General features: G+C 33.2%; 1 pseudogene; it reads right to left on the minus strand.

The window, feature by feature from the left end:
* Positions 1–389: 389 nt before the first annotated feature.
* Positions 390–3481, minus strand: LOC120139856 (annotated as a pseudogene).
* Between the last annotated feature and the right edge of the window lie 17796 nt (positions 3482–21277).

Here is a 21277-nt window from a genome sequence, read left to right on the forward strand (position 1 = left end):
TGGGCGCAGTATTTCCGACAAAGGGATGGATGCCCATGAATACCATGATCCATTTACTATAAATTAACTGTGTGTCAGTGTCAGGACTATGGGAATTCCACTTGCCATTTGCTTCTGGTGTAAGCATGCCAAATTCTTCATGCTTGCTTTCCCTTTATGCACTAAAACCTCAATCTATTACACACTACTAAATTCCATTACAGAATAATAGTTCCACAATACCATAAGAAAAGCCGAATGGCATCACCCTTTGATAACAAAACAAGAGTTTATTACTTGTTATTATCATTGCTAGGTTCTAAATGATACACGTATCTGTTCATGAAAGAAAAGCCGAATGGCATCACTCATATCAACAAGTTATATGCAATTGAAAGGATAGAAATGTGGGAAGAGATGGGGGAGAAAGACCGGTGATACCCCCAACTTGATAATTTGTTCTAACCCTGATCCTCAAATGGCTCCTAGGTTCTACCATCCACGTCGAACCCTGATCCTGTCCACCCGGGTGCGGTAGATCCTCGACCCTTGGGATGGCACCAATCCCTTTTCCTCTTCCATGATAATGACTTTTCTTCTTTCCTTTTAGTTCTCCATAGTTCAGGGGCAGTTGATTCTGCACATTAGCGGCTGGAACATTTCCACCATTACCTAGATTAGGTGCATTCTCAGAAACAGTAGAGCCTGGATTTGTTGTTTGAGGCACTGAGGAAGGATATATATTCACACCACCCTGTGTTACTCCAACTGCTTTCATGTCCTAAACGTGATCCAAGGCAAAATCTTTCAAAAATCATTCTATGATGTACACATATACCGCAGCATAAAAAATCCAAAACCCTGACAATATAAAAAGCATAACAAAATAATGCCTGAGAATAGAGTCTACAAAATGACTCAACGTGAGCAACTCAGGGAATTGTTGCTGGCATTCTTGAAACCAATTTCCATACATCTAGACTCCAGAGTAGTTTATTATATTAGAACAAACATGATCTCAGATAGAACAGCAAATTAAGACTTCAATCTCTCTTCATTAACCCACCCCCTCTTTATTTTATTACAAATAAAGGGCGGTTTGGACTGATTAATAGAACAATTCAATAAAGGGGACCAAACATTAACAAATAATCAACAAGGACTAAACTAGATGGTCAGGAAACTTTCTTGAGTTTGTAAATGTGCAGACACAAGAATACCTTTTCCATTTCAATACGAGACCTCCTAATCAATCCAGTTTATAATAGTGAATGCAAAAACGATCAGCAATAGAAAATCACAGGCAGAACACACAGTAAAAGACAACCATTTTTCAGCAGGTCACATGCCTATTTTAAAGAAGTTATCATCGAACAGCATATATTTATTGGATACTACATGAGAAGAAATCTTACATGAGAAGACAAAGTGGATGCCCTACTTGGGTTCAGAGCTTCCAATCGCCTTTTCAACTCCTCAAGTCGGGCAAACTGAGAGTTACTGCTTTCTTGAACCTATCAAATGAACGGCATCCAATTATTGCACTGTGCATTAATGCATGACATGATTATCCACCTACTGCAAAGAAGTATACCAGATTTTTTAAGTCCTCACATAACTTCTGCTTCATTGCTTCCTCATCAGTCAAAGCCTTTACTGCTGCTTCCCAAGTCTAAAATACATATAAAAGAGCTGATAAAACTGAAGCCGGAAGTCAATGTACTTTCTAGTAAAATGGATTGTAAAAGAAACTGAAAAATAATTCAGAAGTCTCCACCAAATCCAAAAAAATCAATTTAGGCCTTAATCGATTCAAATAAAACCACAACCATTATGTATGTAAATTCCAAAATCTACATCAATCTACAATTACAGGCCTTATATCAATCTACGTCATGTTACCATATTAACCTCTGTCCTAAACAGGCAGAACTATAATACTGACAACTCTATTTCGATTAAGAAAAGATTAGATATAAGGCCTGAATCCTGATGCAAGCACACTTACACTTGGAAGAAAGAGAGAAAGAGAGAGAGAGATGAAGAATGCACAAACCTTTCGAGCTTGTTCTTCCTTCTGCTTGGCAATACGTATTCTCTCAGTTGACATTTCGATTTTCTTTCTCATATGTTCAAGGGCTGAAGGTATGTACCACGCATTTTGCAATATAAGAATCAGTCCGCTATAGAAAAATACACATAAATGAAGAAATATTTCAGACAGGCAAAAACACATCAACCTGCTTTTTTAGGCCCAGCAGTGAGTTTCATCTCCATTGTAAGATTTGCTAGTTCTCTTTCAACATCACGGATTTTAGAATAATTTTCTTCTATGTATCTGAAAGTATGAATGAAAAGAGATTAGATAAATCCCAAAAAAAATGAAGTCATGAGAAACAAACTGAAAGAACATTAAAAACAAGAGAAAAGACAACTTTATAAGGTATAATCCTCTTTCAACCTTAATTTGTACAAGTAAATGTTACAGACTGGTTGATGAAATTACTAGATATAAATATATATTTTTTACAATAAATTGTTATATTTTAATTACTGAACCCGAGAAAGTAAACAAGAAAAGCTTTCTTAAACCTGATTAGGTGAGCGAGTAAAAGATAACCCTAAATTAAGAGACACAAAAGAAATGACAGTACATATTCATGTGCAAATTGAATCAATTCCAGATCTGAACAATAAGACTTAATAAAGCAGTAACATTGAATCAATTGAGATTTAGGAGTTAATTATCATTTTTAGTATCAAACTCATCTGAAAACTAACTCTATGCATATGCACAAATCAGCTCCTATCTGTCTAGATTTCAATTACAGTAAAGCTTCAAAGTAAATCTTCAAAGGCCAACAATTTATAGAAAACTCAGATATTAGTCTATACATTCCTCTTGTTTTCTCTACATATTTCAAAGTAAACATGTGCAGTGAAGGATTAGAAGAATAGTTTCCTTAGTATTACTGAATACGGAATCGTCCATACAGGCCATGTTTACAACAATTGAGCTCATACAAGTGGAAAATCAATGCTCAAAACAATGGACATATCCGAAAATAGAAATCTAAAAGTAACAATATGAACATACTTCTTGAGTTGAACACGCTCTTCCTCGATTAACTGCAGCCACAGGGGGGAAAACGCATAAAAATTCGGTATGACATTTTCACCAGAGCAATCACGAAACACAAAGAGAAGAGAGAAGAGTGAAGGAAGAGAAGTGACCTTCTCAGTGTAGGCAATGACAGGAGATTCCCTTGGGAGTCCATCGGGTCCGATCTCGGGTTCCAGGGCAGGATTCGAGGCCATTTTTCTTCTTTTTTTGTTCTCTGAGTTGGAATCGGAATCGAAACTAGAAATGAAAACGGGAAACAGTGTTGTGATTTAGCAGATATGATTTTACAAAAACCAATTGGATTCGTTTCATTTCTGGAGGCAATGCATTGTTGCCTTTGGGGTTTCGTTTTCTTCAATTGACGGAAAAGCAAAATGATAAAAACACTTCGGATCGTGGCAATAACTGTAATCTCCTTTGATTTGCCAGTGATAAAGAGGGCGCAAAGTTCAAGGTCAATAACAATTTTTAAATAGGCATAATCACAAAATTAACCATTAACATTTGTACAAATGATCATTTTGATTATCTATTCTTTTATTTTGTTTGGAACTTATTAATCTCAACGTTTAAATTTTTTATCAAAATGATTTATGTTGGATGAAGATCATTAGTTGACTAAAGGTCAACATATGTTGTTGATGCATCGTTTTCACATATATTTAAATTGATGACATGGTATGTGTTATGTCACCAAAATAATGACATAACATGTGTTACGTCATCAATTTAAGCATATGTAAAAATATTATGTCAACAACATGTATTGATCGTTAGTCAATTAATTATTTCATCCAATAGACTATTTTAACCCTAAAGTTAAGCTTGAAGCACTGAAAGAATTAATTTTTAATTATCTTAACTTGAGATCCATTAATTACAATAGTTATTAAGCCATATCATACTTATATAACAATAATTAATCATAAAAAAATAAATTATTTAATGGTTTTTCGAATATACCCTTAATTCTTATTTTTTGACATTATATATGTAATATTCTCTATTCAATCCGTACGAATGATCAATTATAAAAGTACTATATATGATCGTCGGAATAGAAATATAATTAATTTAAAATTTATAAAAATATTCTTGGATTGAACTCATAATCATTACCGTTTGGAACATTATATATGCACAATGTATAGAAGTTTTAATCATTCAAGGACCAATTTCCAAAATTTCAAAACCTTAGTTATTAAATTATAAATTTTAAAGAGTTTTAGGGATCACTTAAAACATGCACCTTAATGATTGAACATATGCTTATACACTTGTTCTTTCAAGATTATGACTTAAAAAATGGGAATCAATTCAGACATCAATTGATAAAATTTTGAATTATGGCCTAAATTGTAAAATTTTAAAATTTAAGGGAGGGTTTTAGAATCTCAAATTTTGTTTTTTTAACCCCCCAATAAACCTCTATTTGATGTCCAATATCTAGATATATATGGATGTGTTTAAAATGTAACAATAATATCTTAATTACAATTGTATACAATTTTTCTTTTGAATAATCTGAGTAATTATAAGTGATTTTTGTTCAAAATATTTTTAAGTCTATTGATAAAGCATATACACCCTATGGATACAATTATTTGAACCTAATTTTTTTTTAAAAATAACATTATCTTTTACCACTAACATAATTAAATGGTTAGATTATTTAATTAAATATAATTAAATATCCACATATAAAAGTCGATGAAAAATTTAGATAATTTGTTATTGTATATGTGAAATTCGTCACGAGAATGATGAGTTCTATAAAATAGAGTAAATAATTAGAACTCGTTATGAGGATATAACAAGTTCTATATGATTTTCTTTCTGTTCATATGAAGAGTTCTATTTGTTAATATATTTTATAAAACTCGTCATTTTCTCATGAAAAATTTCACGTATACTGTAATAAATTATCAAAATCCGAAATAATTTTTTTGCGCCAACAATATTTCTAAATTTTATTGGGCTTGTAATTATCTTAAGTTTATTGTTAGGCTTATAAATAATGGGCTTTGTCTTTAAAATCAATAGCCCCTCACATCCATTTTTGCTTTCTTCCTACACCATTAGCTACGGTCAAGAGGGGAAATCATAAACAAAATCCCACACAATTACCGGTCCCCTATTCCCCCTTCCCTTGGTCCGGTTCTTCATTCAGTTTTAATAAAGAAAATGCTCCATCACCTAGAAATTTACGTTAAAAGAGATTATTACATATTCATTCAATTTTTAATTGATAATTAAATTAGATTTTATTGTTATTTTAGCCGTTGATATTTTTTGACATTTCTTACCTAAAGAATAGGAAAGGAGAATTTTGATCCTAATAACTATTGAACTTACAATTTAAAAGAAATAAAAGTGTTAATTGAGAGTTTTTAATCACATATTTTATAGATTGTTGACAGTTGTACGTGGTTTTTTGTTTTTATGCTATGTGGTCTGACATTGTGGAGCTCACTCCATGTAATTTATGTGAACCATTTATGCAGAAATAAAACATCCACTTCCACTGCTAGATAATGGAGAGCATGTGGGATCCAATAACACAATTAGTGCTGAGAGGAGCTGATAATACACATCGGCGCAGACTAATAAGAGATGCCATTTGAGTGGTCGATCAATCAATTTATACTTTGATTAGGGACGTAAATGAATAGAGTTTGAAGGAATAAAGTTATGTTTGTTTTTTTGTTTGTTTGTTTTTTAATGTGTTTAAGTTCGGTCCGTGCTCGCTAAATTTTTAATATTGTGTTTATATTTGAAGATGTTCGAGTTCGTTCGTTTAACATTCGCGAACTTGTTCATTTAATATTCTCGAACATATTGGGCAACAATACTCTCATCTTACTCTTTTATTCCTTAATTTCCTTAGGCGTCATAGTGTGAACTCCAAAGTTCTCCTTATGTTCAATTTAATCTCTACATTTACTAATACTTAAAATGTAAAAAGAAGAAGAAGGAAAAACCGGGTAAACGAGCTTATAAACGAGTTTGTTCGTGAACATAAACGAACCGAACACGTTTTTTTTTTGTTCGTTCCTTTATTAAATAAACATAAAAACTTTGTTCATAATCGTTTATTTAGCTTAATAATCTAACGTTATACAAATAATTTGTTAAACGTTCTTTTCATTTATATACCCCTAGTTTGACTCAATCAGTAGTTGCATGCAGTCTGCAACTTTCTATCTTGCCATTGTGATCAATCTAATCGATCCATGTTCATCTTGGTCATCCTTTTTGAAGACATGATGTAGTGGAGTTGCCTACGACAAGCACAGCAGACAGAAGGTGAGTCGGTAGACCCATTTGTGCTGATGATATTTGGATGATTCAGATTCTAGACAATGAGAAGGCACCCAATGGCAGTGCCCAGAGCATCTCTTATGGTGCAAAGAAGATAAGCACCAGCATCGTGCAAAATTTTGATGTCGAATGAATGTTGTCCGATGAAATGCGAGCCAACGCTCTTCCAGCAAAACCCCAAAGTGACATAATGGCACAGCACGCACTCAACATGAGGAAGCATGCTGGGACACTACGCTTGGCTCTCAAAACTTGTATTGTAATTTGTATCAGACAATCACCACCTCTTTCTTCCACGCTTTTTCTACCTTTCTGGGATGTGACAGTCCGTAGATGAGATCCCATAAGGATATTTTCGGATATAGGGTTTTCAAAGTTTTGCACCTCTCTAAAACTATAATCTTTTGACGTAATCTCTAGTATGCACATGTGATCTGTCAGAGTTAAATTTTTAAAATTAAATTTGCCGTCAGCCAACTATATATATTAAACATATCAATCTACAAGTAATCATCACAACCCTACCTTTGACACACACACCAAAGGTAACTATAAAACCTCTCAGCCAAGTCAAAAAAAGGATCTAGAACTATTCTTGACTCACACCCCTCTCCCTCCTTACGGAGACGGAGAACTCAAACACCGACTAAACATCGTATAATCAAAAGAGGTTATAGCTGCCACAACCACTTTGTACCCATCAACAAAATAATCAAAATAAAATCAAAAGAACTAAATTTATGTGAAAACCTCTAAAAGTAAATTCACTCTAATATCACAATTATCAGAGTTTGTGGCTACAACACTTCACACACAACTTCTAAAATTTCGTCTTGTTAACTTGTAATAACTCTAATTTTTATTATTTATTTATAGAGTTAATTACTTGAAGAAAAAGAAATCTAGTATTACAAAGAGTCTTCTCTAATATGTATTTCTAACTTCAGCAGGGTTCATATCCTACTCCCACCCCTGCACTCCCAGTCGAGATCAGTAATATGCTTTGACTAAAAAACTTCGCATTTACCATACATCTTCTCTTTTTCTCTTAGTTTATTTGTTCCACTAAACGGATCATACCGTAGACTTTTTTAATCGGATCAAAACAGAATTCGAATCATAAACTCTAATCATAACGAGCATCAATGTTAAAACTACTTATAGTTAGCTAGTGAGCCCCATCTTTTTCTTCAAAAATCCAAAACCAAAATCAATGGGGGATTCCCTGCCCCCCATTTGTAATGTGATTTAAAATCCCACCACCAGGCCCACCAACAAATAATGGTACAGACAGGGAGAAAAGCAGCAACCAATCTTGTAAGTGAATCAATAAAATGGTTGATGGAACTGTGTTTGTCCTAGTTGTCAAATTCCTGCCTGTGCATACATCCAACCTTGTTGGGTCTATCAATATCATGGGATTTCTCTCTTTTGCTAAAATTGATTTGCCCCCACCTTTTGTATCTGCATTATGACAACTCCACCATCATGTTACTTGCCTGCACTGATGGAGCTTTGATGCCCCCCTCTTATCCCATCTATGTCCTCTAGTGCTTCTAAACTTGGATTTTGGCTGCCAATTGCTTGCAGCTGTGTAATGTTTTTAGACTTGGCCTACATTAACAAGTTGGGTCCTAAAACAATATGTAGTCAAAACCCTACATTAACAAGTTGGGTCCTAAAACAATATGTAGTCAAAACCCTACATCAAGTGGCTTCCATGTAGATTACTGAAACAGGTGATTGAAGAGATAGTTTCATATGAACAGGTCATCAGTTCATTATGGCTTTCCTATTATGATTCAACAATTTCAAGTGGATCTTTGTAGTTACTGCTTCCTTGCTAGAATTAGGATTGTTGATGGTAATACTTGTGTCGTGGCGGTCATATCAGTCAATTTTCATCCGATAGTTAAAGATGATCAATGTTCTCTATCTCCTAATCATGAGAGAGATGTAACAAGGGTAAAATTGAGTTATTTTAACAATTTATAGAAAAAAAAATAAAGTGTGCTAAAACATTGCAGGGATATTATGAAAAATAATTAAAGCGTGAAATTACATAAAAATTACATTAACATAAGTATATGAACATATCAATAATATATTATAAAAATTAATTATTAAAGTGTAATTTTTTAATAATTTGAGATGTGATTATAAGGTAGTATATGTTCATAATCTTTTTTAACCATTGACAACATATATCTTGCAGACGTAGCTGCTCGAACACATTCCCTCTAATGAGAATAACACTTCATTTAACCACTAAGACTACTTGATGGATTTTTAAAGCGTAAAATTTAAATAAATTTATGACACACTAAACACGAAAGAAAGTAATAATGTGTATAAAATACAAACATGTAGTTTTCCTTTAATTATCATCATCACAAATTATGCAAAATACAATATGAATTAAGATATAACACAAATATACTAATAATCGGTTAGTTTAGTGAATAAGATATTATATCCCTTAAGATCATAAGTTTGAATCATGACAGAGTAAACAGAAGGAATTAAATTGAAAATGTTGTCTTTATAATGAACCTTTACATTAGCACTCTTTCTAGTCTAATGATAACTTTTTAGTTATTAATTACCATTGATTTATGGGTTTTGGTTAACAATGGAACATAAATAATCTTATCTATATTTCTTACCATAAAAAAGGACTATTGTAAGATTTTATGTTGTAGATTTGATTCTTTAAAAGGTATATTAAAAATTTAAGGTACAGCTAAACCATTAAAAAAATAAAGAAAATACTTAGAATATATGAGAATTTAAAATTTTTAGAGGATATGACCGCTCTCAATTCAATTCATAACCATAAAATACGTCATAAGTGAAATTAGCTGACCCTTACTCCCATATGTAATGGGGTAAGAGGAGGTAAGATAGTAAGCTGCCCCAACGTCAGGTTGAGAGCAGCTTACGTGGAGACCTCCATATTATGAATGCCCTCCATGGACTCGATCACATGACCTCAAGGTTAAGAACCTTGTGCTCTACCAACTGAGCTGGATGGAGATTGATTAAATACTAAGAAAGATATCAGATGATGATTCATTTTCGTGTTGATCCGAAGTTGTAAGAGTTAGCTTGCAACAATTAATAAGATGGTTTATTTTAATTTTGCCCTTTCTATTTTAGTTTATTTTGATTTTATCTCCTCACTTTTATGATTAATTATATTTTATTCTTTTATTTTTTGTGAACAATTATATTTCATCTTTCTTAAATTAAAATTCTGGCATTTTCCCGGTTAAGTGTTAGGTTGTGGGACTTACATGAGAGGTAGAGCCCAGGGCTGCCAAATAAATCCAAAGGAGGAGCTGACCCACCGATTGAATGGTTCAGAGTGCTAGAATCCAATCCATAGAGGATTGGCACAGGTAGTTTTACTGTAAAATGTATTCTTCCGCTAATATATATATTATGGGGTTTTAGATTTACTTTATTATATCTGGAGATTTGGAAGGTTGTGCTAATGTATAGATGGAGACGAAGGAATACAAGCAACGTTGTCGTTGTGTTGTGTCTTTAAATGCTGCAACATTCCTTTGATTATATAATAATTCTGCCATTTTTTTGGGAAAATGAGAGACGTTTGTGTGCGTAAGTTCCCAAGCATAATTGCCAAAGTTCCAAGCAAGCGACCAAAATGTTAATGATTTGTTGTTATTTTTTAAAGTATCGAGTTTAAGTACCTCATATAAATATAAGTGCTTATTGTTAAAATGTTTAAGTTCGGTAATTTTTTGGATAAACTATACGTTTAATACCTCAACTATCACTTTTCTTCTATTTTGATCATTCAACTATTGTTTTTCGAATTAATCAAAGAAACTATTGTTTTTCAAATTCTCCCTATGGCCTAAATCAAGGAAAAGAGTACAACACAATCAATGGAAAATTCATACAGAAAACAACCCGAAATGCAAACAAATACACCAAGGGGTCAAAACGGAGTCAACCTAAGCAAGTGCATCAAAAATTGATATGTCAAACAAATATCTTGCTACTAAATCAAATAGATTTTTGGCAGTTTAAATAACCACGGAATCACGTTGCATTCTATTTTTATTGGTTTGTTTGGTAGAAATGGTGTAAAAATTACAAGAAAAATTTATGTAATTAGATCCTGCAATAATTATTGTAAGAGGTAGAAAAAAAATGAAGGATTGGTTTCATAATTTCATCATTTTCTTTTCGGTGAATAAGCATGCAAGGTGTCAAAACCTTATAATTTAGTCCTAAATTGTTATTTCCTTAATTTGTGCAAATTAAAAAACTCCATCCCACCAACAGGGGTTGGTTCAAGTGATATGTCACTTGATATTGTTTAAGTAAGGTTTTAAGTTCAAGTCCTTGTGTACGTAGAAAATCCTTGTTAGGAGACTTACCGACCAAAGCTAGGTATGTGACGCGGATTGGTCGGATTAGTTAAGATGAAGCTTTGAAACCGAGAGGACAATTAAAAAATCCATCCCAACCTCGGAAAGTACCTCCATTGTCACGAGCTTGTTAAAACCGTAAAAGTGAATTTTTTTTTATAAATTTGAGTGAATACAACATAGTATCTTTTAAAGACTCTCAATCTTTTGACAATGAATGCTCATACCCTTACATACATAGTGCTCAAACCCAGGATCTCAAGGGATAACAACAAATCCCTTAACCACTAAGATTGATTGATTCATTAAAAACCACTTTAAATATTTAATTTAAAGATTAAATTATTCTAATCATCCAAACTTCAAATTTATTATATGTTTAGAATCTTCTCATCACAAGTTTTCTATTGGTAACCCCAAATTTTATTTTGAACTAGTTCAACCAAACCTAAATATTCATTTTAAGTATTAAATCAATTTAGCCACCCAAATCAAAATCTGAATGCATATTTAGTAAGCTCTCATCTAAGCTTTCATTTAGTATCTTTTGTATCTAATTTGGAGGAAGTTAATCTTAAAATCCTAAACTTGAATTCAGGATTCAGTGGTTTAAAGGCTCAAAACCCAAAATTGAATACATCATTAAAAAGATTATGAAATTTTGTATTGAATGATATATTTAATTTCATAATTCTCATAAGAATAATTGAAACTCTAAATTGAATCTCATTTAGGGGTTTAAGATAGTATTGATATTGGAGGATGAATTTATTGGTAAACACATGCTTCTCTAATCGTTCGAGTAAAGAAATTCAGTGAATACACATAATCAAAATGGAACGAGTAAAATCTCATAGAGTTTATAATACGAGACAACTCAGGCAACTTCGATTAGGTGAGTTTAGTCACTTTCACGTCCTTGCATTGTATTGTTGCTTGAAATCATTATCATGTAGGCATAATGTGTGCACTGTACCAGCTCAATTAGAGCAACCAGGTCACAATTTACAGTAAAAAGTAATAAGCTTTTGCTTTATTGATTATGGTAACTATTGTTCTAATTCATAATTGTATTGAGTTCATTGATTTATTGATGTCCAAGACATGATCCAGACCAATTCAAATTATGTTCTACTATTTTGAAAAGTGAGTCAAGTGCTCAAATATTGTGCTATGGTAAGTTAAACTCTTCGTATGGTGGCTATATATATGATTTTGTAATATGCGTTTAAGTCGTTGATTGAGCCATGTGTTGGGAAATAAACGAGTAAACAAGTAATTTCGCTATAACCAGATTAGTAAGAATGCGAAATAAAAGCGGAAAAATAATATCCGAAAATTGATAACGGAGTTCAGCCAATTGTGCTTACGTCTCCGGATTGCTGCAGATCTTTTACTAAGAGAGAAAATTTACAGGTGTTTACAAACACTCACTAATCACAAGAAACTCTCTAGTATTGGGAGAAAGAAATGATTTGGGATGGGATGGTTTGAAGCTAAATGAGCTAGGATATTTATAGTTGAAGCTTAAGGACTTAATCTTGTAAATACCCTAAAGTCTAGTGACTAATTATGATTATCCCATTACAATATTTCAACAAACATCTACCAAACTTTGAAAAACCATTTTTCAAAGAAACATTTACCAAACTTTGAAAACCATTTTCAGATAAACATTTACCAAACTTTGAAAACTATTTTTTCAAAGTTGGTTGCCAAAACTTTGAACTTTTAATTTGGTGCATTGCTTGACTTTCAACAATATCCCACTTGAAGACTGATTTTAATCTGTCTTCACACCTCGATCAATGCAGCAACATTTCTGGTCTTTTTACTCCAGCATGCCAACTGAAGTTGAACACAACTTCAGTTTGTCCGTGGTCACCGTCTTTGTCAACATGTCTGCTGGATTTTGAGCTCCACTAATCTTTTCAAGTTTCAAAATCCCATCTTCCAGAAGAGACCATATAAAATGATATCGCAATTGTATGTGTTTCGTCCTGGAATGAAAAGACGGATTCTTTGCTAGATGGATAGCACTTTGACTGTCGCAATACAAGACATTGTTTTCTCGTTTCTTGCCTAACTCTTCCAAGAAACTTTGGAGCCAGACATCTCATTGTTGGCTTCTGTAACAGCGACATATTCTGCTTCAGTTGTGGAGAGAGCAACTATCTTCTGTAATTGAGAAACCCAACTCACTGCGGTTCCTCCTAGAGTATAGACATACCCTGTAGTGTTCTTTCTGATGTCAACATTTCCGGCTAAGTCAGCATCTACATAGCCTGTCAGTATCGTATCTCCACCTTTTAAACAAAGTGCTTTGTTTGTGGTACCTCGCAGATATCTGAGGATCCATTTGACTGCTTCCCAATGTACCTTGCCCGGATTATTCATGTACATGCTAACAGCTCCCACTGCATGAGAAATATCTGGTCTGGTATAAACCATGGCATACATCAGACTTCCAATTGCTGAGTCATACGACACATTCATCATGTATGCACGTTCTTCCTCCGTCTTTGGTGACTGTTCTTTGGAGAGTCTAAAATGAACACCTAAAGGTGTACTCACTGGTTTAGCATCTTGCATGTTGAACCTGGAGAGTACTTTGTTGATGTACTCAGCCTGTGATAACATCAAAGTCCCCGACTTTGTGTTTCTCTTAATCCTCATCCCAAGAATCTGCTTTGCAGCGCCCAGATCCTTCATAGCAAACTGTTTCGATAATTTTTGCTTCAAGTTTATAATCTCTTGCATATATGAGCCTGTAACGAGCATGTTATCAACGTACAATAATAAAATAATGAAGCTATTGTCAAACCTCTTGATGTAGCAACAATGATCTGCTTGGCATCTGGTAAAATTGCTACCCATGAAGCTATCGAACCTTTTGTACCACTGTCTAGAAGCTTGTTTTAAACCATACAAGCTCTTTTTTCAACCTGCATACCAGGTTTTTCTTGCCTGCCTCTATGAAGCCTTCTGGCTGCCTCATATAGATTTCTTCCTCCAAATCACCATGAAGGAAAGTTGTCTTCATATCTAACTTCTCAAGATGTAGATTCTCTGCAGCTACAATTTTCAACACCAGTCTGATTGTAGACAACTTCACGACTAGAGAGAAAATTTCATTGTAGTCAATACCTTCTTTTTGCTGAAAGCCTTTGACAACCAATCTTACTTTGTAGCGTTTGCTCCCATCGTGCTCTTCTTTGGTCCTGTAAATCCACTTATTATGGAGCGCTTTCTTGCCTAGTGATAATTCAACTAATTCCCACATCTGATTTGACAAAAGCGAGTCCATCTCATCTTTCATGGAAGACTCCCACTTGACCGAATCCTCCACTTGCATTGCTTCATCATAGCACTCTGGTTCACCATTGTCAGTCAGCAACAAGTAGTGCAAAGAATGAGAATACCGTTGGGTTGGTTTAGGAATTCTGGAGGAGCGTCTCAGTTCTGGTGTGCCTGGTTCTCTTCTTGAACTGCTTCAGGATTGATCTGAACATCATTTCTAGAAATCTCCTCGAACTCAGCAAATTCCTTTGTTTCAGCTTCGGTGTTGGAGCTACTTGATTCTATGGTTGCCCTGTCTTTGTACATCACATTCTCATTGAAAATGACATCTCTGCTTCTGATGATCTTCTGATTTTCATAGTCCCAAAACCGGTAACCGAACTCATCACCGCCATAACCAACAAAGGCATATTTGTTGGACTTAGCATCAAATTTACTTCTTTGATCAGAGTCTATGTGTACATAAGAAATACAACCAAACACTCTTAAGTGTGAAAGGTTTATTTATTTCTTGCTCCAAACTTCCTCTGGTATTCTGCCATCCAAAGGAACTGAGGGCCCACGATTGATCAGGTAAGCTGCAGTGTTAATAGCTTCAGCCCATAGAAATTTGGGTAATCCGACATGTATCCTCATACTTCTGGCACGTTCATTCAGAGTTCTATTCATGTGCTCTGCTACGCCATTCTGTTGCGGTGTCATGGGAACTGTTGTCTCTATCTTGATCCCATTATTTGCGCAGAAATCTCTGAATCTTCTATTTCCTGTACTCTCCTCCATTGTCAGACCTCAACCGCTTGACTTTCAGACCAGTCTCATTTTCCACCATGGCCTTCCATTTTCTGAAGGTATTAAAGACTTCTGATTTTTTCTTCAGAAAATAAACCCACACCTTCCTTGTAGAATCATCGATGAAGGTGACATAATATAATGAGCCTGCAAGAGATGGAACTGAAGATGGTCCCCATACATCAATATGAACAACTCTAACTTTTCAACCTTGGGTGTCTTACCAATCTTTGCAAAACTGACTTTTTTTTGTTTGCCAAAGATGCAATCCTCGCATAGTACGACATCTACATTCTTTAGATCCAACTGCTTCCCTTTCGAAAAAAGTGTCTTCATCCCTTTCTCGCTCATATGGTCAAGCCTTTGGTGCCATAGGTTTGATTTTCCATCAGCATCTGCTACTGCAATGATATTCTCTAAGTTTGAGGTTACATAGAGAGTACCAGTCTTCTTACCACGAGCAATGACGAGTGCTCCTTTGGTAATCTTCCATTCACAGCCTGAAAAGGTTGTGTTATATCCTTCTCCATCAAGCTGTCCTACATAAATCAAATTTCTTTTGAGGCCAGGAATATGTCTCACTCCCTTCACGTCCAGGTGGTCTGGTTTGGCAACTTTAATCGGATGTCTCCTTTTCCGACGATCTTCAAGGTTTCATCATCAGCTAGATGAACCATCCCAAAATCACCACTGACATAGTTCTCCATGATTTCTTGGCATGGGGTGGAGTGGAAAGATGCTCCTGAATCCAATATCCATAATTCAATCGGACTGTTGACGCTTAGAATCATGGCATCACCTGTATCCTCTGTCACGTTGGCAGATTCCTGTGCACCGATATTTTTCTTCGGTGCTCGACAATCCTTTTTAAAGTGACCTTTCTTGCCGCAGTTATAACAGGTAAAATCTTTCTTTCCCGTTCTGGATTTGGATCTGCCACGATTTGAATTTCTTTATGAAGTTCTCCCTCTGGACTCTGTGTGCAAGGTTGAGGAGGTTGATGCTTCACCCGATTTTATCCGTCGAATTTCTTCACTCAATACCAGATCCCGAACATCGTCGAATTTTAATTTGATGTTTCCCGACGAGCTGCTGACTGCTGTAACAGTAATATTCCAACTGTCTGGTAGAGATGATAAGAGAATTAAAGCTCGAACTTCATCATCGAATTCAATTTCCACGGAACTCAACTGGGTTGTGATTGTGTTGAGTTCATTTAGGTGTTGAGCCACCGATGCCCCTTCTGCCATCCACAAATTGAACAATCACCTCATCAAATGAACTTTGTTTGAGGCCGATGGCTTCTCATACATACTGGAGAGAGCCGCCATAAGACCCGCCGTGGTCTTTTCCTTTGCTATGTTGAAAGCAACATTGCGGGACAACGTCAATCGGATAACTCCGAGGGTTTGTCTGTCGAGAAGAGCCCAGTCTTCATTCTTCATGCCTTCTGGTTGCTTTCTTGAGAGAGGTTGTTATAGATTTTTCTGGTAGAGAAAATCTTCAATCTGCATCTTCCAAAAGCTAAAGTCTGCACAATCGAACTTTTCAATTTTCACATTCCCTTCATCCGCAGCCATCGCTCCCACTCGAATCTAGCTTCGTTTGGATCGTTTCTGACAATTCTTGCGAACCACCGTGTATTAGAACAACCTCCATCGACAAATTCGTATCGCCGACAAAATTTTTACTATTCACAAAATTCACTATTCACGTAAATAGTAATGAATAGTAACCTTACAAAAATTGACAAAATTTACAAACAAAAGCTCTGATACCAGTTGTTGGGAAATAAACGAGTAAACAAGTAATTTCCCTATAACCAAATTAGTAAGAATGCAAAATAAAAGCGGAAAAATAATACCCGAAAATTGATAACGGAGTTCAGCCAATTGTGCTTACGTCTCCGGACTGCTGCAGATCTTTTACTAAGAGAGAAAATTTACAGGTGTTTACAAAACACTCACTAATCACAAGAAACTCTCTAATATTGGGAGAAAGAAATGATTTAGGATTTTGGGATGGTTTTGAAGCTAAATGAGCTAGGGTATTTATAGTTGAAGCTTAAGGACTTAATCTTGTAAATACCCTAAAGTCTAGTGACTAATTATGATTATCCCATTACAATATTTCAACAAACATCTACCAAACTTTGAAAACCCATTTTTCATAGAAATATTTACCAAACTTTGAAAACCTTTTTCAGATAAACATTTACCAAACTTTGAAAATCATTTTTTCAAAGTTGGTTGCCAAACTTTGAACTTTTAATTTGGTGCATTGCTTGACTTTCAACACCATGTTTGATTTGGTTTGATTGTTTTGTGTACACCATATTAAGTATGATCTTGTGTATTGTTACCTTTGAAACTTGGGTATGTTATGTTTCTCAAAGGCTAAGAATGCCATCTATTCATAATTTCATGATGAACAAGGCGAGTTTGACATGAGATCATGCATAGTTATTGATGAAATGTTAATTGATATTCATGTGATTAGTATACTTTTGATGTCTTATAAACATTGATGATTTCATAATGAAATTGATGGTTTGATGCATGTTTGAAGTGGCATTGAATATGATATATGTTGCATATGATTTAAGTGAAGTTTGAATGGATTTTGAACATGTTTTAAGGCTAAAAATGGCCACTTGGTGCATTTTGTTCGGATATTATACAAACGGTATCAATATCAATTGTAAGAGTAACGATACCATAAGTTAAAGATGGATTATAATATATCATTTTGATATCGATTCTGGATATGGTTATCTATATTGTCTCGTTGCTATTTATACTTAGTATTGTTTAGGGCTTATGAAACCCAAATATTGATACTATCTAAAAGTATATGTTTCAATATCCAAATAATGATACCAATATCAAATTAAGATCCAATGTTTTGAATTATTCGAAGAATATAAATACCAGTCATCTAGTACTAATAATTTACATACACAGTATCGATGTCCATAAAGAATATAGTCAATGAGCAATCATCATGCATCACAATCCACAACACACAAATAGATATCATGATGTAGCCCGACGTCACGAAGGCTTGGTAATTCACATCTCTAATCTACTAACAATGATACTTTCAATAAGACCCAAATCATATATGCATCAGGAATGTATATCCAATGTCTATAGTAAATTTTTCTCTATTTACTATGATTTCTTTTTATTATGATTATTAACCATATGTTTTGCAGCAACCTTTTATCAATGATATCACCTGAACTAAAATTCGAAAAATTTATTATTTGATTAAAAAGCTATATTTAATACACTGATAGTAGATATCGGGTTGAGTGATAGCAGGGAATTTTTGTGACCAACCGAATTGTAAGTTAATGACATACATAGAAGCGCCGCAAGTAAGGACAATGACAGTCCCATTCCCATACTCCCTTCCAAAAGGCCCGCATCACGTGGTACCCTTTGTTGTTTCTTCTGTCAGCACCTTAACGCAACTCTCAATAATACCTCCACCCAACAACTCTCTTCCAAGGATACCCTAAACCTTGTCCTCTCATTCTCCTCAATATCCATCGAATATATCCTACACCACCACTTCATATTTTGCCATTCACATTGCCATCTAAAATATTTGCTCTGTCCTGAACGTCGATGATTGATTTAGAAATATTTTTTAGAGTGGACACGTATGTATTACTAATACAAAATTTTTATATGAGGTTAGCACAAGTAAAATTTTAAGGTGGACATAATCAATAAAATAAATAACTAACTAAAGAAAATTTAAATTTCGGAATGGAAACGTATTCATTCTGGACTAATTGAAGGTGTTAAGTCCCACATGAATAATACCTCACAATCATGGTAGATATATTTGGCTAAGACAAAACTCTATAAGGTAAAGATTATAAAAAGATTATATATCTCCAAAATAATTTTAAAGGGTAAGACATATTCTCTAATTATAGAATCGAATATTTGGTCACCAATAATCTTTTATTCAATAAGAATTTTTATTAAATAAACTTAATCACCAACTAATATTCAACCCGTAAAATTATAATAAAAATCAACTTAATTTTTTATTAGAATTTGAGTCGAATCTTACTCAAAGATTAATTGTTTATTGGTAAACGGTTGTAAAAAAAATAAAAAGATAAATCAAGTAAAAAAAATCATAAACAAATGGGAAATGAACAAAGCTAAAGTTGAAATGCTATCACCTCATCCATTAGTTTAATATACAAATATTGAAATATAGTTAGTAGTAAACAAGTTTATCTTTTTGGTAGCTAAATCTGCAAGCTCTAGGGCTTCTCATCTTGTGTTATTTTCATGGAACACGACAAGAATCACACTGATATTTAATTACCCAACATCACTTACAAGATTAGCTCACTCAAAGCTGTCTTAATTAAGGCTGTTTTTTTTAAATATTATATACAATGAAGAGCTTGTTAAAAAGGCACGTAACGATAAGAGAAAGCATGATGAAATCGAGTTGGGAAAACTTGGTTTGTTTTTCAATAATTAAGTGATAATTTTTACATAAGATCCTATTCCATTGTTACAACACATTAGGGTTAATCAAAATCTTATTTGCTTTGTCTTTTGTGTTGGCTGCATGGTGTGATGTTGATATCGTGGGGGAACACGACGAAGTGCTTACTCCTCCTTCCCCACACCATCTCTTTTATTTTCTCTTAACCCTCACTTTCGCCACGTACCTTGCCTTCTCAAACATTGATTAAACCTTCTCCATTAATACATCATGTGCTTAGCTACTTAAAATATAAAACAATTATTGCAATCTCATTATAGGTACTACCACTAGTGCATAAGAATCACATAAGATTTTGTACAAAATATGTGGTGGAAGCATAATCAGAGATGGATCAAATGAACTAATGGAGATGATCGTACCTAGAATTTTTAAATTCTCATTTAATTTAGATTTTTTTTATTTTTATTAATAATTTATTTTCATTCTTCTAAAATTTTATAACCCCTTCCCTCTTAAAATTTTATAAGTATCATTCTGATTTACCTCTCTAATCTCAAATTGATAAAAGTGTCATTCCATTACTAAACTCATAGATTTTTTAACGGGTAAAACTATAAAGTTTTCTCTAATAACATTATCATTCCACTAAATTCATTTGCCATATAAATTTAAGATTTCGGATTTAAATTTCATTTGTTATATAATGATAAAAATGGCATGTATATGGACAAGTAATTAAATTTTTATATGATATATAAATTTGAATTTATCAAATAAAAATAAATTAAAAAATTTAAATCACTATTTTAACATTTAAAATAATAAATTATTTTTAAAATAAATATTATTTTATATTCATCTTAGATAAATAGAAAAAACAATAAGTTGCATCAATTCTAGTGTTTCCAATTTCTATAGGATAATAGGTGTTAAACCTTACTTATTTTTAATACTAAAAGAATATTAAAATTTGTTTGATTCTAACTTTTGTTTCATTCTAATTTGGGAAGAAACTCAATAGAGTAGGCCTAATCAATGTCGTATTTAGGAATATTTTTCAAGGTGGGCGTATGCATATTAATAATATAAAATATTCATATGGATAAGTACAAATAAAATTTTAAGGTGAACTTTTTCAGTAAAATTAATTATTAATATAAATAAATTTAAATTTCAGGATGGACACGTACCCATCCTAGGCAAAACTTATATCCGTCACTGGGCCTAATGGTATTTTTTTGTCCTTCAATCTTTTAAAAAATATTATTTTATTTTTTATCTCAAACTTTTAATATCTTTTGTCAAATTATATCAGTTAACTGAAAAATAATATACCGTTAAGTTGTCATCAATTATTTTATGTTTTTCATAAATATTAATGTAATATTTTTGCGTAAAAATAATAAAAAATATTTTAAAATAATAAATTATTAAAAATTGTGAAAATTATAAAAATTAAAACTAAAATTAATTATAAATAAAAATTTGAATCAAATTCAATAAAAATAGTCTTAATTATTTTTTTATTAATTCAATGTCAATTGATTAAATCTTTAAATATATATATTATTTTGTACTCATCACATATTAATAAAAAATAATTATAATTATATAAACTTATAAATTATAAATCGATCATATATTATAATTTAATTCGATTTTTGAATAGATTAGAACCTCAATAATTGGATTTTCTTTAGAGAAAAAAAAAGTTGGATTTAGGGCTATATATATATATATAGGGGAGGGGGAAGAAAGGTGCTATAAGATTCCAATTTTTGTGCACTGATTTCCCCTATGAGAGCAGCTTTTGGCGTTTCTTTCATCAAACCTCTGAAATTTATGTCACTCCCTCCTCTTCTTTTCCAATAAC

Source organism: Hibiscus syriacus, unplaced genomic scaffold (genome assembly GCF_006381635.1).
Source record: "Hibiscus syriacus cultivar Baekdansim isolate YM2019G1 unplaced genomic scaffold, ASM638163v2 tig00110777_pilon, whole genome shotgun sequence".
NCBI lineage: Eukaryota > Viridiplantae > Streptophyta > Magnoliopsida > Malvales > Malvaceae > Hibiscus > Hibiscus syriacus.